The sequence below is a fragment of the Accipiter gentilis genome, chromosome 1 (genome assembly GCF_929443795.1).
Source record: "Accipiter gentilis chromosome 1, bAccGen1.1, whole genome shotgun sequence".
Taxonomy (NCBI): Eukaryota; Metazoa; Chordata; class Aves; order Accipitriformes; family Accipitridae; genus Astur; species Astur gentilis.
In genome coordinates, this window is record NC_064880.1 from 47,027,902 (window position 1) to 47,046,142 (window position 18,241).

At 44.0% G+C, this 18,241-nt stretch overlaps 1 protein-coding gene across 5 annotated transcripts in view; it reads right to left on the minus strand.

Moving 5' to 3' along the window:
• Nucleotides 1-18,241, minus strand: part of NCKAP5 (NCK associated protein 5) — a 394,263-nt gene that overhangs the window by 241,449 nt on the left and 134,573 nt on the right. For 4 of the 5 annotated variants that reach the window (XM_049805332.1, XM_049805352.1, XM_049805312.1 and 1 more), the window contains exon 1: nt 9,072-9,116. The exons of the other annotated variant lie outside the window; for it this stretch is intronic. The gene's annotated coding sequence lies outside the window, so the exon portion shown is untranslated. Of the gene's footprint in view, nt 1-9,071; nt 9,117-18,241 lie in introns of those variants that run through there. 5 annotated transcript variants of the gene reach the window in all.

Sequence of the window (18,241 nt, forward strand, 5' to 3'; positions counted from 1 at the left end):
TCATCCGGAATGATATTCAAAAAGTAGTGAAAGATTTCAGTCATTAAGAAACCTACTGACGAGGAAGGAAGCCGGAGTATACACATACCTCAGGTATACATACATTTCCATCTTTGCAAAGGTTGGTATTTCACTCAACCGTATGATTTTGCAATGCTGCAGTACTCTGATACCTTTCTGCAGTTTTTCTGGAAAACAACTTCTGCCCACACCAGCAATTCTTATTTAAATGGCTTATGGGGACTACCCAGGCAGGACAGAGTTACACAGATCAGGTTTATGTTCAGTCAAGAGCCAAATTCTCCCCACTGCCACATGACACTAGCCGAGTGTGGGTCTCCTGGGGGCTATGGAAATGCAACATCTTGAAGGACCTGGGTTGAAACATTGGTACTTTCAAGTGCGCTACAAAAACAAACGTGACTGCATGATTCGCAGGCTAACGTACCATAAGAGGCACTGGGCTGGCTGTTAGCCAATTATCCAGGTAACCACTGAGCATCCACAAATCAATTATGGTTGCATTCCAAAAGTCTATGCCTATTCGCAGGACAAAAATAAAAATGAAGGCATATGCCTAAAATACAGGATACCTACAAAACTTTAAAATTTAATTTAGCCCACAGATTACAATCACCGTTATTCATGGGCGACTAGATCGCCCACCATCCTACTGCTTCCACAGAGAGGTTATGTTTCATTTCCCCCTTACCTCAAGAGGCTCTGCTTGTAAGAGCTTAGACACAAGCTGGTGTAGCTCCATCTTGCCCGCTGGAGATACACTTCTCTAAACCAACTACTACACTGGCCAACTGATTTTAAATTGAAGCCAAGCATGCTATTTTCAGGCCATTAAACTAATATGGATTACTATAAATATTCAGCAGGTCAAGACCATATTCTCTGCTGCATTTTCTCTCGCTCATAACTCACGAGCAAATTAGGACCCCTGCAGGTCCCGCATCAGGGTGGTACAGCCATCCCTTCGGGGCGGACGGGATGAGGTGCCAGGGCTTCCAAGGGGCAGCCCTGGGAGAAGCCCACAGAGTCTTTTCTGGCCACCCCAGTCTGTCTCCTTGTAACCTTAGCCGTGACCTTCACCCATCTTTGTGGTGCTATATGATTTTCCTCAGATGAAAGCTTCTTTCTCTTACTAGAGGAAAGAAGATCTTTGAGCTGTATTTATTAAAGACCCAGCAATTAATGTCCATTCCTTCTTTTTAATAAATTATCACTGAGTCAAGCAGCCTACTGTATAAAGCAGCGGATGCAGTCTCCCAGAAATACATATTTAGTTGCATTGTATATTAGACAGTCAAAGAAATAAATTAAGAGCTTCAATGCAGTCTTAATCCAAATTGTTTCACTGGTTGACTGCTCATCTCACCATATGGGAAAGGAGCTTTCACAGTTCCTACCCAGACCTCACTGATGGGATATTTTGTACTATTACTGTAAAAAACCAAAAAGGGGCAAGTTTTCTGAAGGCAGAGAGAAATTCACTACTGATCCAAATGGGAAGAGGACGCAGACACCCGCTGTAGAGCTGTGATTTCATCCTGTCATGTAGGAGCTCTGCATCTGAAATATTCACTGGGGGGGCTGGAGGGAAGAGGGCCGTGCCATGCTGAGATCCCCTCAGTGCCATCAGTAAATCCATGCCTGACTGGAACCACAGGTTATATTTTAGATCTAACAATAAATAGTACTCGTTAATTTATCTGTTACCTTTAAATAGATTTATCAGTGTAAGATTGCAGCAAAACACACCAGAACTATTTATTACATGCCTCACACTGAGGTTTGATCCGGCTACTACTAAACAAACCAGGTTATATTTCAACTAACTTGGATCTGACTCAAAATATGTGGTCCATGCTGCCATCATAAAAAAGAGGAGATTAACAGAACTGAAAGGACAGACAATAGAGCTTATGCGCCAAAAGCCTGACTTCTTTTCCCATGTTAATCTCATAAGAGGCACCCATGACTGAAAACCTTCTCTGGCTTACCGTTCTTCAGACTATCACAGCTACACCACTGCTGAGCGAAGATGTTAAGGAGATTAATCCAGACTAATAAAATTTATCTAAGTATTGCTATAAATATCTTTCTTAGAAATGCTTTCACGTGACAAGGGAGAGATAAACCCACATATTGATACATCTCAACCTATCCAACCTTCACCCTTGCATAAAACCCAAAATCAGCAACAAAATGCACAATGAATACCCAAGCATGTTTTCATTACTCCATGCAGTAAATCCATCAGGGACCACCGTCATCATTTGCTTTATGTTAAGTGCACATTACACCAATGAGTTACAGCATTAGCTTTTATCAAAAATATTTTTACCTAGCTATGAAAAATTTGATCCTTTCTGTGAAGCAAGCATCTCCACCCCAGAAAACAAGTCCCAGTAAAATAAAAGATTTCTAACATCTGTTAATACCACACTTGCTCTCCTCCAGTTTTACAACTTGGCTTCCTCCCTCACTGAAATACATGCTGTTGCAGACCCCAATATCTTTCTCCACTCCTGCTTTCACACTTCATAACATCTGTATCACGAATCTCAAGACCTGACAGCCTGTTCCACTGCAATATTTTTTTTTATTCCTTTAGTTCTGACACTATCCTAATACAGTTTTTCAAACTTCATAGAATATCTCTGCAGTTAAGTATTTTCTAACTTTGATTCATTCCTACAAACCTGCAGTTCTCTTCCCCAACACAACTTCACTGTTATCTCCCAAGAGGAAGTAAATCAAAATGCAACAAGGCCATTTTCTTCCTTCTCACCTGCCAAGATGGTGTTGATCTCCCAGTCCCTCCTCACACCCATTCACGTCACCTGCCTTATTCTTCCTTAGGGTTCTGCTGCCCCTGGTTCCTGTTCTTTGCCATACAGGTCTATTACAGTCTTTCCTACTTAAAAAAAACGACAGAGTCATCCTGGGTCCTACTTCATTCTCTGGGACCATTGAACACGCTCTAGACTGCCACTCATCCTCGCCCTTTGTCACCCATGTCTTCCCTAGCAAAATACCAGAGTTCAACCCTCTGTGAGGTTGGACTCGTCAGGAACCAGCTCCTAGCTCCTCCTCAGAGAACCATGAAAACCCACAAACCCTGGCTCAAACCAGGAGCTCCTTTACGTAGAGTTTGGGGACTTTCTGGTTTTCAGATATGGAGTTTGGACAGAGGCAGTCCATGCTTGCAAGTTAGGAGACAACAGCATTTGTAGGCTCCTGTTACCGAGCGATCAGATGTGGACCTGTAAGACACAATGCCAGCCATGGACAGTCTTAGCAGTTTTGAAGCAACTCTTCACATATCTGATCTTGTGAGAATGTCGGACTTTGAGAACAAATAGAAGTCTTGATTTCAAAAGAAATCTACTCCTGCTCTCTGACCAATGTTTCCTCATTTTTCCTTGTACTCTGTAGTCTACTTCTCTGATCTTTTGCTGACCTTTGTTTCACATGTACATTGTGAGGTTTTTGGGCCAGACATTCTTTCTGATCATATTTTAATTTGCTAGGTGCATTTGCACTGGTAATTTGATGTGCTGAGGGGAACTTTTTAGGTGAAAACTTGTCTTGCATCGACAGCCAAGGTCTTGAGCACACCATTCATGACCTTGTAGATTCCCTCTTGCACTTGTGTACCAGGAGGACAACCAGCGTCCCCCAGATATGACGCAGATGCAAGGTCCCCAGCAGTTGGCTCCCTGGTGCACGCCCAAAACCAGGAGCTGATGCAACCTCTTGGGCCAACTGGGAGATGAAGTGGAGGTGTGCTCCTGGACCCACAAAGAATTGCAGCAAATAATTAAGTTCTTTTCTTATTTTTGCCATGTCTGTTGATAAAACCAATGCACCTATCAAGTCCTTGGCTAGGCCTCTACTACAATGCCAATGCAAATGTAAATATACTTGTTTTAACAAGAGTGAGCGTTAAAAAAAAAAAATAAAATCAAACCATAGCAGCATACCACAATACTGGAATTATTCATTTACATTAGGTAACTCTGAAAATAATGACTGGATAACTAACTTACTCATCTACAAGAGAAAAGCTGTCGCAGTAGTAGTAAAGCCAATGTTACATGGGAGAGAACCCTGCAGTAAAACATACAGCAAATTGTTCCTACTTCATGCACTGCAAATACCCATCTAGAGCTTAGATACCAGAGGCATTCCCAGCAGTCCCCTGTATTACCACACGTGCTGTTTACATGAAAAAATATTTTTATATGCTTGAAAGTTGGCATGTCAGATTCCCATTAACACCAACAGGAGTGATTATGACTCCGTCTCATTTTCTGTAGCCACCAGGAAGCACTTTACTGCAGATGTCAAGAAGGCCAAGACGTACCACGTGTCGAGTGTGGTTCCACTGGTAGTTTTGGGCTTCTCCCAAACTCAACACAAAGATGCATTTATTGCACCGGGTTCGGCTTACATTCCCCTCTTACCACATCTTACACTGCTGTGTTCTTATTCAGGACACAGCTACCCTTCAGGTTGCAGTAAGTCACCATTTTACAAACTGCTGGCTGGCTTTTATACCTGACACTAGGAACATACACTGGAACGCAGACATACACAATGGGAATGGAGAAGAGGTACACAGGCAATTAATTCAAAGAAGGAGAAAAGGAATGAAATAGCAGAAAAGTTCTGTGAAGGACAATGTCTATTGCCACAGAAATGACTGTACTTACGGCAGTGAAACCTAAAATTATCATTCTAAAGGCTTAAAGCATATAGCTCATCTTCAGAAAAAGAGAACCACTCAGAATAAGGAAGTGGTATACTCAGTCACAGGTAACTTTATTATCATCAAATATACAATGGGATAAGGATTTTAGCTTCCTGTAGTGGCTTAGACCAACAAGATGGGCAAAATCTTGGCACAGAGAAGAACTGAAAAGTCCAAAGGACTCAAGTGAACATAATGAGTGAGCAGCTGCATTGTCTATTTAGAAAAACACAGGCCACCAGGAGCCAAGAGTCTATTTAAAGGGGTTTATACACAATGCAAGGAAAGTTATTGGAAGATGGAACAAAGATGTACATGGAAAGCAATTGGTAAATGTTTGGCTCAGATTCTCAGAACCACACGGATTTAAGAGAAATCCTGAGAAGAGAAATGGGGGGAAAAAGAATGTTTCTTTTTGTTCTTTCACAGCATACAGCAGTCTTGAAAACTTTGTTTCTGTGATATATCAAACTTGGTTTTCCATGCCTTGATTTTTCCTTCCTAATCTTACTTGCATTTTGATTATTCTGAGGAATAATTTATGTTTGAGATGTGAACTGTCAGTGCATACACCACAGCAAAAGAGGTAGATGTACTTGACTCTCCTTTATGAGCCATTAATTTCTGTATTTTAAAGATTCTCTCCTTCTGAAAAAAAACTTCCCATTTTCATTTTAAGGGATAAGTATAGAGGAAAAATAAATTCTCAAAGAACTAGAGAACTCCAGGGCTTCTGACTTCTAGAAGAATTTTGCATAGATGAGTCTTGCTGGCAGAACACCCAGTCTTTCTCTTAATGCGTAAATCATTTGAATATATTTTTCAACCAAAAAAAAAAATTATTTTTTTTTTTTTTAATTCCAACCACATCAGCTTGGGACTGTATCCATTACTTAATACCTTAATACTATCAATTCTTTGGTCATTCCTAGAAGTGTCCATTACACAATGTAAATGAGATCTAAATATCAGAGAGTTAGAAACAATAAACAGAATTTTGCTGTAGTAATCCCTCCAGACCTTCTTCAGAATGAATGCATAAATGCAAAACCTACTAGGCTTCTCGTTGATGTTTTTAGACAAATATTACTAAATAGCCTTTCCGTCATTTGATTTCTGAGCAGCAGCAATTCTGCGTTAGCGCTCCGACAACCTCAACTTCACCACAGTGCAATTTCAGGTGGAAAAAGAGGCCACAAACCTCCATGGAAACATAAGCCAAAAGCAGAAACACAATTCCCACATCTTAAATATCGGTCCCAAGCTGGTTCCATCACACTATGCGATTATATTTTAACTAAATAACCAAACTATCAGCAGCTACCCACCGTAATTCTTAAGAATGGGAGCAAAGGACAAGAAGTTCGGGTTGTTTAGGGGTTTCTTTTGTACAGCACCTCTTTGCAAGCTTTAATCCTGCTTAACTCTACACACAGAGTAGCCTATCCATTTCAATGCTCTAACTCTAAGGTTAAGCAGGTGTCTAACTGGTTGCAAAATCAGGGTCTTAAATGGAAAATTAATCAGTGTAAGAAGTGGATTTATGCACAACACCTGGCTGCTGCTGCTGAGCTTATCTGTGTAGGGATTCATCTGGCAGAGTCAAGCAGTGGTGTAGCAGTAATGCTCTACAACAGTTGTAACTAACCCTACACAGCACAGAAGTGGAGAAGTTAACCATTAAAAATTATTACAGAAAGGGAAGTTCTTTGCTTAAAGAAGGCGTTACCAAGCACCTACAAAGCATACATTTATACTTCACTCCAGCAAGAAACACTTGTCAGTAAGTGTGTGCTACATGCAATGAACAGCAAAAATGCAGATAAGAAAAAGCTGAAGCGGGAATAACTTTCCTCGGAAACTCTCTAAAAACACCAACGTACAAAGAGACCAGATTGAAAAAGCCAAAAAGCACAACATATAATATTTCTGAGCTGAAGGATATAATGTTCCTGTCCACAATGTTCAGTGAAAGAGGAAACTACACAAGAGATGCCGAAACCATCCTGAAGTTTTGCTCTTTTGCATTTTTCCACCAGAGTATCACAGCTCTGCACTGAACTTCCAATTCATCCTTAATGATCAGCACACCACCGCACTGGGAGGGGGGGGGGGGGGGGATGCACCATATGGCTCATTTTAACTGCGTAAATTGTACGCTGTGACATGAATGGAACTGCTCCATGTACACAGTCAATCACCAGTTTCAAGGATTTGGTGGAATGGGGATTACGCTGCATGCTGCAGCTACTCTGGGAACAAGCAGGGCTTCAGACAGGGGCAGCACAACGTCAGGCTCAGGCTTCTGTTCCGCACGTCTGAAATCCGCTGGGTCACAACAAGTTCTGGCAGCGCTTTAACCTGGATGACTCAAAATTTTATTAGAGCATTCTTAATGCAATGGCAATCTCATACTGTTTCCCTGTACAGCACAGCAAATTTCAAGTTTTAAAAGAAACATGTAAATTTGCAGCAGCAGAGACCTGATGACGTTTTTGCTCATGCTACCGGCAAGCCTCATCTAATGCCAGTGGCATTAACCCCAGTGTTCACTAGCAAAAGGAACTAAGGGTACTGGTGGCTTTATCCTGAAAGGGAATACTGTATTTAGCTTAGATGATTTGTTTCCTCTTTTAACAAGAAATGGAAGAACATCTGTGGTATTCAAGGCAAAAAAAAAAAAAAAAAAAAGTCTTTTTGGTTCATCACCAGTGACCAGCATCAAAACTCACTGAAAAAAATTCCTTGGCATTCTGATTACTGCCTAGTTATTCCCTTATCACATTTAAAAATCTAGCCTGCCCATTCCAGCATTTCAGTGCAATTTTTATTGACCTACTAACCTGTAAGTCTGGGAAGCCTGGAGCTAAGAATGCAATAATGGCCAGCAAATACAAGTCTCCAAACAGAGTGTAATAACCTTAAGTAAACTACTGCCAAGCAAAAGTCCTGCAGATCAAACAGTTCCCACGAAGCCTTACGCTGTTAACTAGCAAAAAAGTCCCATGATATCTCCATAGTCATGCACAATAACGGAGCACTGCGCTTCTGTTTACTTACATAGCTTATCTGCAATCCAGTAATGTATACAGTCAATCCCTCAGATGTAAATCACTTGTCTATTTAATGTTACTTCACTTGTTAAAAACTTTGCTGGCTTTCTAATGATAAAAATGGGGGTTATCTGGAATATCAATTTTTAAGGGACGTATGGTGGACATTTATAAACCATTTCAATTAGGGGGTCAATTTTATACCGTTACATGGAGAAAAAGAATTGCAAAGGTATAAAATAAAGTTAGCAACAACGCGGTATGTACGCGGCTCTGCTTTTTTCCTGCAGGAAACTGCAAGGCCCGCTCACGCTTATTCTACCTTATTTCCGTCATTTCCTGGGTGAACCCACCTCAGAAGATGGGTAGTGGCTCTAACACCCTACTCCAGCCAGCAGAATCAGCAACTAAAAGCCTCATCGGCCAGCAGCGGGTCACTCAGCACTCTGCATTTACTTTACGCCCTACCGCTTCGTGTACTTCAACTCGAACTCATTTCAAAAAGATGTCTTTTCTGCCTAACATACGTCTTCCATCCCTACGACCTCCTCCCAGCGACCTGTGCAATGTGGCGGAGTCAATCTTTAAGCAAACGGGAATAAAAATAAAAGAGAAATAAAGCTCGTTAGGATGCTCCTGCCAGAGCAGCAGCGCAAGAAGAGAATCCGCTGCCTCTGAAGCAACAGGGCTCAAACGCAGACAGACACCGCCGCCTTCCCTCCCTGCGGCTCCAGGAGGGAAAAGAAAGAAGGGGGGGGGGGGGAGGAAGGCGCATTGCACGTTCCCCCCCGGCTGAGGAGGGGCAGAGCCCCCGCGGAGGGACGGTCGCGCACAGGCGCGCTGCGGGGCTCCCGCCCGGGCTCGGAGCGGGGGGGAGCGGCCGCCCGCCCCGGGCGTCAGCGGCGCCGCCGGGGGCCGGCCCGGGGAGCCCGCGCTCGGCGGCCGCGGGCTTTCGGGGCTCCTTCGGCCGACGGGAGGCCAGCCCTCCGCAGGGCGCCCTGCGCGGCCGGCGGGGCGGGGAGGAGGCCGGGCCGGCGGCGGGGAGCGGCGGCAGGTGCCTTCCCCCTCCCCGCCCGCGGGCCGCGCCCGGCCCCGCGCAGCCCCGCGGCCCCCGGGCGGGGGAGCGGCGGGCGCCGCCGGGGCCGCCGAGGGGGAGCCGGGGAAGGGGAGGAGACGGCGGCGGCAGCGGGGCGGGCGGAGGCGCGGCGGGCAGGTGAGGGAGGGGAGGCGCGGCGCGGCCGGCTCCTTACCTGCTCGGCGGTGGGGCATGCTGCGGCGGGCGGGGGCAGCGCGTCCCGGCGGGCCGGGCAGCCCGCCGCCGCCGCCGCCGCCCCCCGCCTCGGCAGAGCGGCTGCCGCCCCCCGGGCCGGCCGCTCTGCCGCCGCCGCCGCCGCCGCCGCCTCCGCCGCTCGCCTCTTCCGCTTTGTTCCGCCGCGGCGGCTTCTCCTCCCGCTGCCGCCGCCGCAGCCGCGGGACGCGTAACATGTGCCTGGGGAGGGAGGGCGGGCGGGCGGGCGCCCGGGGTGGCACTTTTGGCGGGGCGGGGAGCGCGGCGGCCGGGCCCCTCCGCCCCCGGCCCCGCGGAGGAGCGGGGCTGTCAGATCCAGCCCATCTGCCGCGATCGCAATCGGTCGCAACTGAATGGCTCCGGCAAATCTGCGCCGGCAGCAGGGGCTCGCCGCGGCGGGGGCGGGGGGGCCGAGGGGGGGGGGGGGGGCGGCCATTGTCTGCGGCGGCGGCGGGGCCGGGGCCGGCCGGGCTCTCCCCGGCTCCCCCGGGCTCTGGGGACGGCGGGCGGGAGCGGCCCGGGGACCGGGGGGGGGACACGGGGCGGCCGGGCGCCGCGCAGCATCGTCCCGGTGGCGCGGGGGGGGGGGGGGGGGCGGCTTGGCCTCAGGCCGCCCCCCCTGCGCGGATCGGGGCAGCCCGCCCGCTGGCCCGCACAGCACGAAGAAGGCCCTCGCTGTGCGTAGTCCCGAATAAAATGCCAATCTTGAGGGTGATGCCGTGTCGGCTGCCGTCGAAAGTTGAGGGGAGAAGGGACCCGGCGCGGCACAGCCGCCGGGACGAGTCGGGAAGCGGCCCCGGGGCTGCGGCTCTGGCCGGCGGAGCCCCGGCCGGTCAGGCTGCCGGGGGCCTGGATGTGCGACGCCAAGGTAGAAGACTTCACATGGATGGAGATTCGTGGGCGTGCACGGCAGGCTTTTAAAGCCTCGTGGTTTATGGAAAAAAACGGTTCCCAAAGAATCACCGACAGCTTTGTCATTTGGTAGACAAAAAATTGCAAGTAAAAAATTTTTCCCGGTTACAACAGATCATACTGGTATGCGATGAGGTTGGTTGTAGACATACTACATTGGAGAGAACCCAAGTGTAGGCTGAGCAAGAGCTCAGGCAGGATTCTCTGGTTTAGAGAACAGGGGAGATGGAGGTCTTGGGAACTAAGTGAGAAGACCCGAGATGATGCCAACGAGAGAGAGCTGGGTACGCTGGAGTAAAGAGACTGCAGGAATCACAGGGTGCAAAGTAAATCATTATGCTGAGAGAAGATTTAAAGGCTAGAGCTGTAGCTGAGAATTGGAGACAAGAAGAAGTACGGGAGAAATAAAGCTTCAAAAAATGAAGGTGGCAGGAGTTTTTCTGGATTAGGAGGTTTCTGAGCAGAGGAGCAATACACTCTCAAGAATGAATACATCATTGGAATTAAATATACCACCAGAAAGAATGCTCAGGTTTTACTTAACAAATTGGCTGTAGCTGGAGACAGTGCATTTTGCAGAAGGAACCTCTTCCTGTGGTGGTACAGAGAGCAATCTTTGCAGCCGAACATATGGCTGTAGTGTCTCAGGTAAACCGGTAGCCCAGTCTGTTAATGCAGATTTCCTTCCATATGGGGAATTCCCTTTTGCAATGTAGAGTGGGAACCTCCAAAACTACTTGAATCTGTCAAACTGAAGATGTCCTTTCCAGGACAGCAGCTTACATGAGCACCTTAGTCTCTCCTGATGAGACACAAAGTTCAATTTTCTGAGGGCTGATCTAGAGTCCTGGCCTAGTCAGAGTCCTTGGGTTTAATTCAGTGTATTTGGGTGAAGTACAAAGCCTGTACTGTGCTGTGAATCAGAGCGGATTATACAGTGATGTTCTTAAATACTGCAAAACTCTGTGACAGAAAGCTACAAAGAAGTATGGGAAGGGAACTAGGCAAAATGGCAGCTAGAAGGTCAGAGTCTCCAAATGCAGTAGAATTTGGGGTCTCCAAATGGATTCTTACTCTCCATTTGGACAGGGTTTCATCGTTCAAACCATGATCCTGTAGCAGTCACATAGTACTGAAGTAATGTCTACTGACATTTAATTGCTTTTTAAATTGTGTTTAATTGCTTTGTTGTGCAGGGAAACACCTTGAGCAAATCTCCTAAGAGCTAGTTTTAATTACTGAGTTTAAAATATGTTAATTTTCTGTTTAAATAGAAATAATAACATCCCAATAAAATGTAATCACATTATAATGCCTGTTGCTTGCACAGTCAACCTAAATCATTGCTTTGTAATGGGTGATTGAAACTGCAAAGGCTAAATGGTTTTTGAGATGGGTAACAGATGAGTGGCTGTACTGGATCTGCCCAGGTCTGTGTAGCTCAGGATCATTTCTCTCCAGTGGCAAAACCCAGATATCCAGGGAAAGATACAACACTTCTGCTCTCCAGCCACCTGGGAGCTCGGGGATGTCCGGAACCAAGCTCGCCCTCTCTGTGTTTCTTCCATGACTTTGTCCAGTCTCCAGCTGAACCCACGTACACTTCTAAAACCTATGATACCCTGTTGCAGATGCTCTGAACATCGCTTACATGAAAAATCTCTTCCTTTGATTTGCTTTTCGATGTGCCAACTGTTAGTTTCATCCGATATCCTGTATTTCTTATATTGAAAGAAGGAGCAGACAATCTGTTCCTCTCCATGCTACTCATGTTTTTAGCTCTGTCACTCCCCTGGCTAAGTTACTGCTTTTTCAGACTCAGGAGTCCTAGCTGTTCAATAAATGAAAACCGTCTTGTGCTTCTGATTACCCTTTTCTGCCCTCCTCCAAACTTTTCCAGTTCTGTTGCACCTTTTCTGAAGTGGGGGACCAGAACTGCAACTGGTATTCAAGGAGCAGTAAAATCACCAGCATAATTATGATCCCTTCCTAGGTGTGGTACTGCAGATCTTAAAATACTGTTCTAGTCTATTCAACAAACCTGTCTATCAGTCTGTAAATTACTGCATAAAAAGCTTTTCTTTAAAGACCACATCTATCTTTCCACGATTCTTTTCCAAATTCCTAGTGAAATCATTGAATGATTTCACCAGATATGCTAGATTAACCAGGACTACAGGAATGAAGAAGATTATTGCCAGTTCTTTAATTATTTTCAGGCCTGAGCTTACATCCACTGAAATCAAGATCAATGGAATTAGGCTCCTACTCTGTAACTAGAAGTGATTTAGAATTAAAAAGAACCAGTATTTATGTACAATTTAAAGCTATAATTACAACTTCAAAGTATTTTTTATGCCTATCGAGCTGTACTCTTCCTGACAGCTGAGATGCTCTTCTGTGTCTCTTTAAGATTAAGTGTCTCAGTTTCATACACAGCAATAAGTACATGTTCCAAATCATTAATTATTTCCTGTCCCTAGGCTTGCACAATTTTATTTTGCATAGACATTTTCAAGATAATACACTAGTCTTCAAACAAAATTCATGACTTTGCTTACCATTGAATTGGAGTGATACTAAAAACGCAGTGCTCATGCTTCGAAACACTAAAATGAAGCAGATGATAGCATTAGCTCGATGCATTTATGGTAGCCATAGTTTCAAATATAGAAACCTAACAGCTGGCACTGACAAATGCAATAATTGCCCAGTATAGGAATTTTGTCATTTTTTCAGAGACCTCAAGCTACTGTTGAAGGGACAGATGCATCTTAAGAACACTTCCGATTCTCGACTGGCATAACATACATGTGGAGGTGGTTTACCTCTGCTCACCGTTGCATTCTGCAGCTCCTTCAAATGGGAGATGCTTGGGAAAGAACAGGTACGTTGACACGTTGGAAGTGATCAATTTGCACAGTAATCAATAATGCCAAAATAACCGTGTAACCTTCAAGAAGAGGGTCTGGGCTTCACAGAGAAACTTCATAGTTAAAAAGCTGGGGGGAGGAATCCTCCAGAAGTGTAGTTACTAAGTTTAACTCACTTCTTGTCCTTTTTTACTTCCATAGGACTGAAGCTACGTATAGGTGATGTAATACTAGATTTTCAGGTATTCTACCTAAAGGTTACTAGCACTTTAGCGGTGTTCCAAACCCCTTATTAAACAGGAGCAGGGTAGAAATCGCGGGTACTGACGTCATTTATAGAAACAGTTGCTCTTTCAGCCTGACACAGGACACTGTTCAGTGAGACCTGAGGCAGCGCTGCCCTTTTGGGGACTTCAATTCAAGTATTGGGACAATTGCCTGCACATCTGGGAAAACTGCCAGGCCAGGCTATTACACAAAAAGCTGTGCAATAGTAGCTGACGGGGACACTCATGGAGCGCCCTGCGCTGGCAGAAAATATCACAGATCAGTCGCTCGAGGAGAGGTTCCAGAACAAACTGGTCCCCAGTAACCATGTTGGTTATTTCCCAGTGCAGCCTGGTAAGCAGGACTACAGGAAGACTGGCAGTCTGGCTGCTGCCTTGTGCTGACATCTGTTACCGTAAGCTCCTGCTGCTGATGGTTACGTTCAGCCTAAAAAGGATTCTATAAAAGTTTTCTCTTGATCTTAATGGAAATTTAGAATGTAGATCCATTATGGGAATTCTGAGTATCTTGAATTGGCTGAGGAAAGGGTCAAGTGCTGCCGTTTGCACATTTCCACATTGCAGAACAGAAGAAAAAGTAATCCTGACATTACTGTCACTTAGAGAAGGACAGCATTTGGCCTTTTTTTCATGCATTTATAACAGCGTTGTTAGAGAGAAGGAGAAGAGGGATTGAGAGCGCTTACAACTTTTGATCTGTGTTTCTGGACCAATCTCTCCCAGGGCTCTGCAGGAAGATAGGTACTTCCTTTGCATTTGATCTCTCTTCCCCGATCGGGAAGAGTGGAAGATAATAAAAATACAGGAAGCCTTACAGGAACCACGCCGCACATACTTGTTTCTCTCAAAAGGGCTTAAGAGGCTCTCGACTTGCCTGGTAGAAGGCTAAGAATCTGCTGAATGAAAAACAATATTGGATTTATTACAGCTTTATCAGGAACTGGGAAGAATTTGAGAGGTAGCATGAAACCTCCTCAAGTACGGGGCAGTACAAGCATGTGCCGATTCTGGCAGCGCATGGAAGCAGATAGGCTTATCCCTCTGCTGTCTTTAAAGGTGCTACATAAACTACAGCAAACTAAATATCCTGCAAAAGCTGCTATCTCCTTACTGCTAAGCATTTGCTGGAGAAAAATCTAGGTTTTCTATTTTCTGCTTATTTAAGTTACACTTTCTCGACTGTTCTTAGCTAATCAGGTGGCAATAAAACCAAGAGGTCTGTATTTTGCAAGCTCTTATTCATTTTTGAAAATCTCAGGGGACTATCTACATAAGCAAGAGTTTGCAAATTCTGAGCTGTGCTGATTTAAGTAGGAAAAAAATATGCTCAGGTCTTTAATATCTGATGAATGCTGCCTTATATTTGAAACCTTGTCCCTAGTGGAACCCATTACAATAATGTTTATACAGGTTTCTGCTATAAATGCATGATATTTTCCCTGCAGCAGATTATGTTGGAATTTACTCCCGATTAAAAAAAACTGCGCGAATGGGCAATATCCCAGAGTATGCGTTGCTATAGACATAATTATGCCCTCTTATTAACAAATAAGGAAATGGAAAATACCATTTGTTAACTTAAAAAGGGCTTCATACAGCAGGCAGAATTGATAGGAAGCGCACCCCGGATCTCCTGCAAGGTGTGTAAACAGGAAGCCAGCCAAATCCTACAGAATTAAAGGAAACTTTCAGAAAGCTGTGAAGTACCTCCCCAAGCTCTTCCAGCCTGACTACAGACAGCATTAGAGCTAAACAGGAGCTCAGGTGAGCCTCCTGGATAAGGCTACCTACAGATCTAAACTCCAGTTTGGCAAAACTACCCTCCAGTACATCTGGATCTTTAGCTGCCAAGTACACACAAAGCCTGGAGAGAGGTGCTGACTGCCGCGCTAGAAAGCAGGAAGATGACAGCACTGGATCAGCGCACGCTTAACGTTAAATAGCAGGAAGAGGTGAGGTCACAGCAATATTTTGGTTACGCGGGTGTCCTGATTTCAACTCGAGTGGTATTTGTCCTGTAATAGGCCCAGCCAGATGACACAGATATCTATATCCCTGGTTTTCTTTGTATTAAAAACGGTTGCACCAGCACAGCAACACCAGTATACTTTGAAATAAACTGCCTCAAGAGGACATTGTAGAGCCCTTCTCTCCTTCTCCCCTTGTCACTACCCATCCCCTGACAGAGGAGATAATTTACTTTTATACTGTGGATTGACAAGGGCCGGTCAGGAGTTGGAGAGAACACTTCCAAAGATAGGTCTCCTCTTCCACGCCTCATCACGCTATGAACTGTAGACACAAGAAAATGCTCTCCTGAGCACAGGATAAGATTGTCACCAGCTTGCTTTAAGCCATAAAACCTTTAAAAGATTCAAGCAGTGATGTGGGAACTTCAGCCCCCAGATTGGAGTGAACAGGCTGACAACACACAGTGCTGTGACATGAGAAAAAACAACCTTATTGATACACTGAACTGGAACACAGAAAAACTCTGGCTTAGACACAGATCTCTTGTATAAGCTCCATAACTTAGTATATTCACGAACTTTACTTTTCTCTGTAAAAAGGGAATTATGTTATTTCTTGTTTCATCCTTGGGGCTGAGGAGATGAAAACCATTTCTCACTTTGTGTGGAACAATGAGGCCCTGTTCTCACTTGGGGTCTTAAAGTCTTGCTTTAATGTAATTTAGAAAAAAAAAATGGTTGAGCATTACAGAATGAAATAGAAATGCTAAACTTGATTATTTAACTTCTCTTCCATGAGTGAAACTGATTTACAGGGAAAGGTGCTAACCCGACTTGCATGACTTCATATACATTTTCTCACTGGCCTCTTCTACATCTGCCATCAGCACTGCCCTGTTTGCTGTTTGTAGACTTTATTGAAACAGATCAGTGACATACCATTCCTTTAAAAATAACAGATTCATAAATTCTGCATTTCTCCTTCCTTAAACCCACCACCCCATCTAAAACTCCATCTCACAGCCTGTGTGTGTGTGCTACTCATTTCTATAATACATTTCGCCATTCTGTTTTTATGAAAGCCCAAATTCTCATTTGTTGCCTTGATGTAAATCCATGGTTTTTCCTCTGCCAAATAGCAAACAGCGGCTCCATGTAAAGATTCGATTGTTCAGTCTTAGAGAAGACTTCAGGGCAATGTCACTGTTACTCGTAGGAATTATCCTTTGCTCAGTGAATAATTCCAATAAAATAATTGGAATTATCTGAGGAGTGAAATCTGATTCAACATGAATAAGCGTGGCTGTGCCTAGACATTAGTGAAAGACAAAATTCAACACGAAATAATAAAAAGACACTACAGCCGGTTTCCATTTGGAAATGTTTGATTTTTTAAAAAGGACTAGAAAATCTCTGAGCACCAATAACAGATAATTGAGTATTCATTTCTTGTAGATTGTTATGTTGGTCTGTTATTTGGTTTCATATCTGAAAACTGGGGTACCGTTTCAGACGAGTAGGTGGTCTGACGTTTGCCCACATGGCCGGTCCGTGTTTCCCCCATGCAGCGATGCAGCAGTTGTGCAGCGCGTCTGCTGTTCCCAGTGCCTGCTACCTGAACCACAGTCTGCACTTCAGGGAGACACAGACAAAAAACCTGCCACTCACACTTAGCTTCAGATAAAATCAGCTCAAAGCAATTTTTTTTGCTAACCCTAAATAGCCACTACAGTAATATGTATATCTGCATACACAAAAGAGTTTGTTCTTATAAAAAATCTAAAACAAATGGAGAACCATGCCAAGATTATACATTTCATTTCCCAGCATACAAATGAGGATCTAATTTACTCTGGGCTGTTCATGCATTTTGCTTTTAACAAACATCCATATGTCAAATAGACCTTCCACATACTTCCCTGCTGGAGTTTTTTTCCTTTCAACTTGGTAGGAAACATTTGTGATCTTTATTCTACCAAATATATCTAAAGAATATATTTTGCTCAAGGCCTTCTATCTTTTAGTTTAAGAGAAACAAATCCATGGCTCTGGCAGTCTCGCTATTACGACAAGCGTACATCTGTGCAAAAATACTCCAATCCCTAATTAATTACAGAATGTTATTAACTTTTTAAAATTTAACATTGGTTCATTTATTTAATTTTATAAACATGACCATATGAAGTTACTTTGTAAGGACCACTTTTCTATCTTTTGCTTGCAGTTTTAAAATCTGGGTAGTTTAGCATAGATACGGAGATATTTGCTTGTATCAAAATTATTTTCTATTCAGATAGTTCCAAATCCTTTATGTGATGACTTCAATAACTGAGGCTTGACACTTCGCTCCTGACTCGTGCAGCACTAATGGGCAGTGTTAATGAGAGGTTTCTCCAGTTAAAGGGAACAGGCTGAGAGTCATATTCTTTAATACCTGTTATGAATGTATAATGCCAAAATCATCCCAGGTCATATTTCTCATATACCACAGCACATTAAGTTGAGCTTAATTTTAAGTCGGCTTAGTAAATACTCCACAAATATATGCTCTATCAGAGTTAAAATAATTCACTGCTGAAGGAGTTTTACTTATTGATCAGGTAAAGAGTTGCACATAAAATGACTATCATGTACTTTAATCAGTTGAGGAAGATTATTTTATATGACTAATTAGTGGAACTGCAAAAAGATTTGAACAGGTGTAAACTTCTGTAAGGCATCTATTTGTTTAAAAGACACTGATCAGTCTGGATTTAAACATTGAGATAAATTATACTCACTGAAATACACACTGCTTTTACTGCAACTGCAACAAGTGTTCTAGTGGCTATCCAGTCTTTTCCCTTGGTTACAAGTTTAGTATTTGTAGTGAACTTATGTAGTCCATAAAGTTCATTCGTAATCTTTAACCTATTCTCTCTTACGTTTCTGTGATCCTGTTAAGAATATGATTTATAAGGCAAACAGTAGAACACTTGCTTTTCTATGTACTCGTTATTCACATTACTCTCACCCAGTTCAGTCATGAAAAAGTATCTTTAACAACTGTGGTGTGAGATAGGCATTGTACCGGGAAGTCAAAGGAAGCGA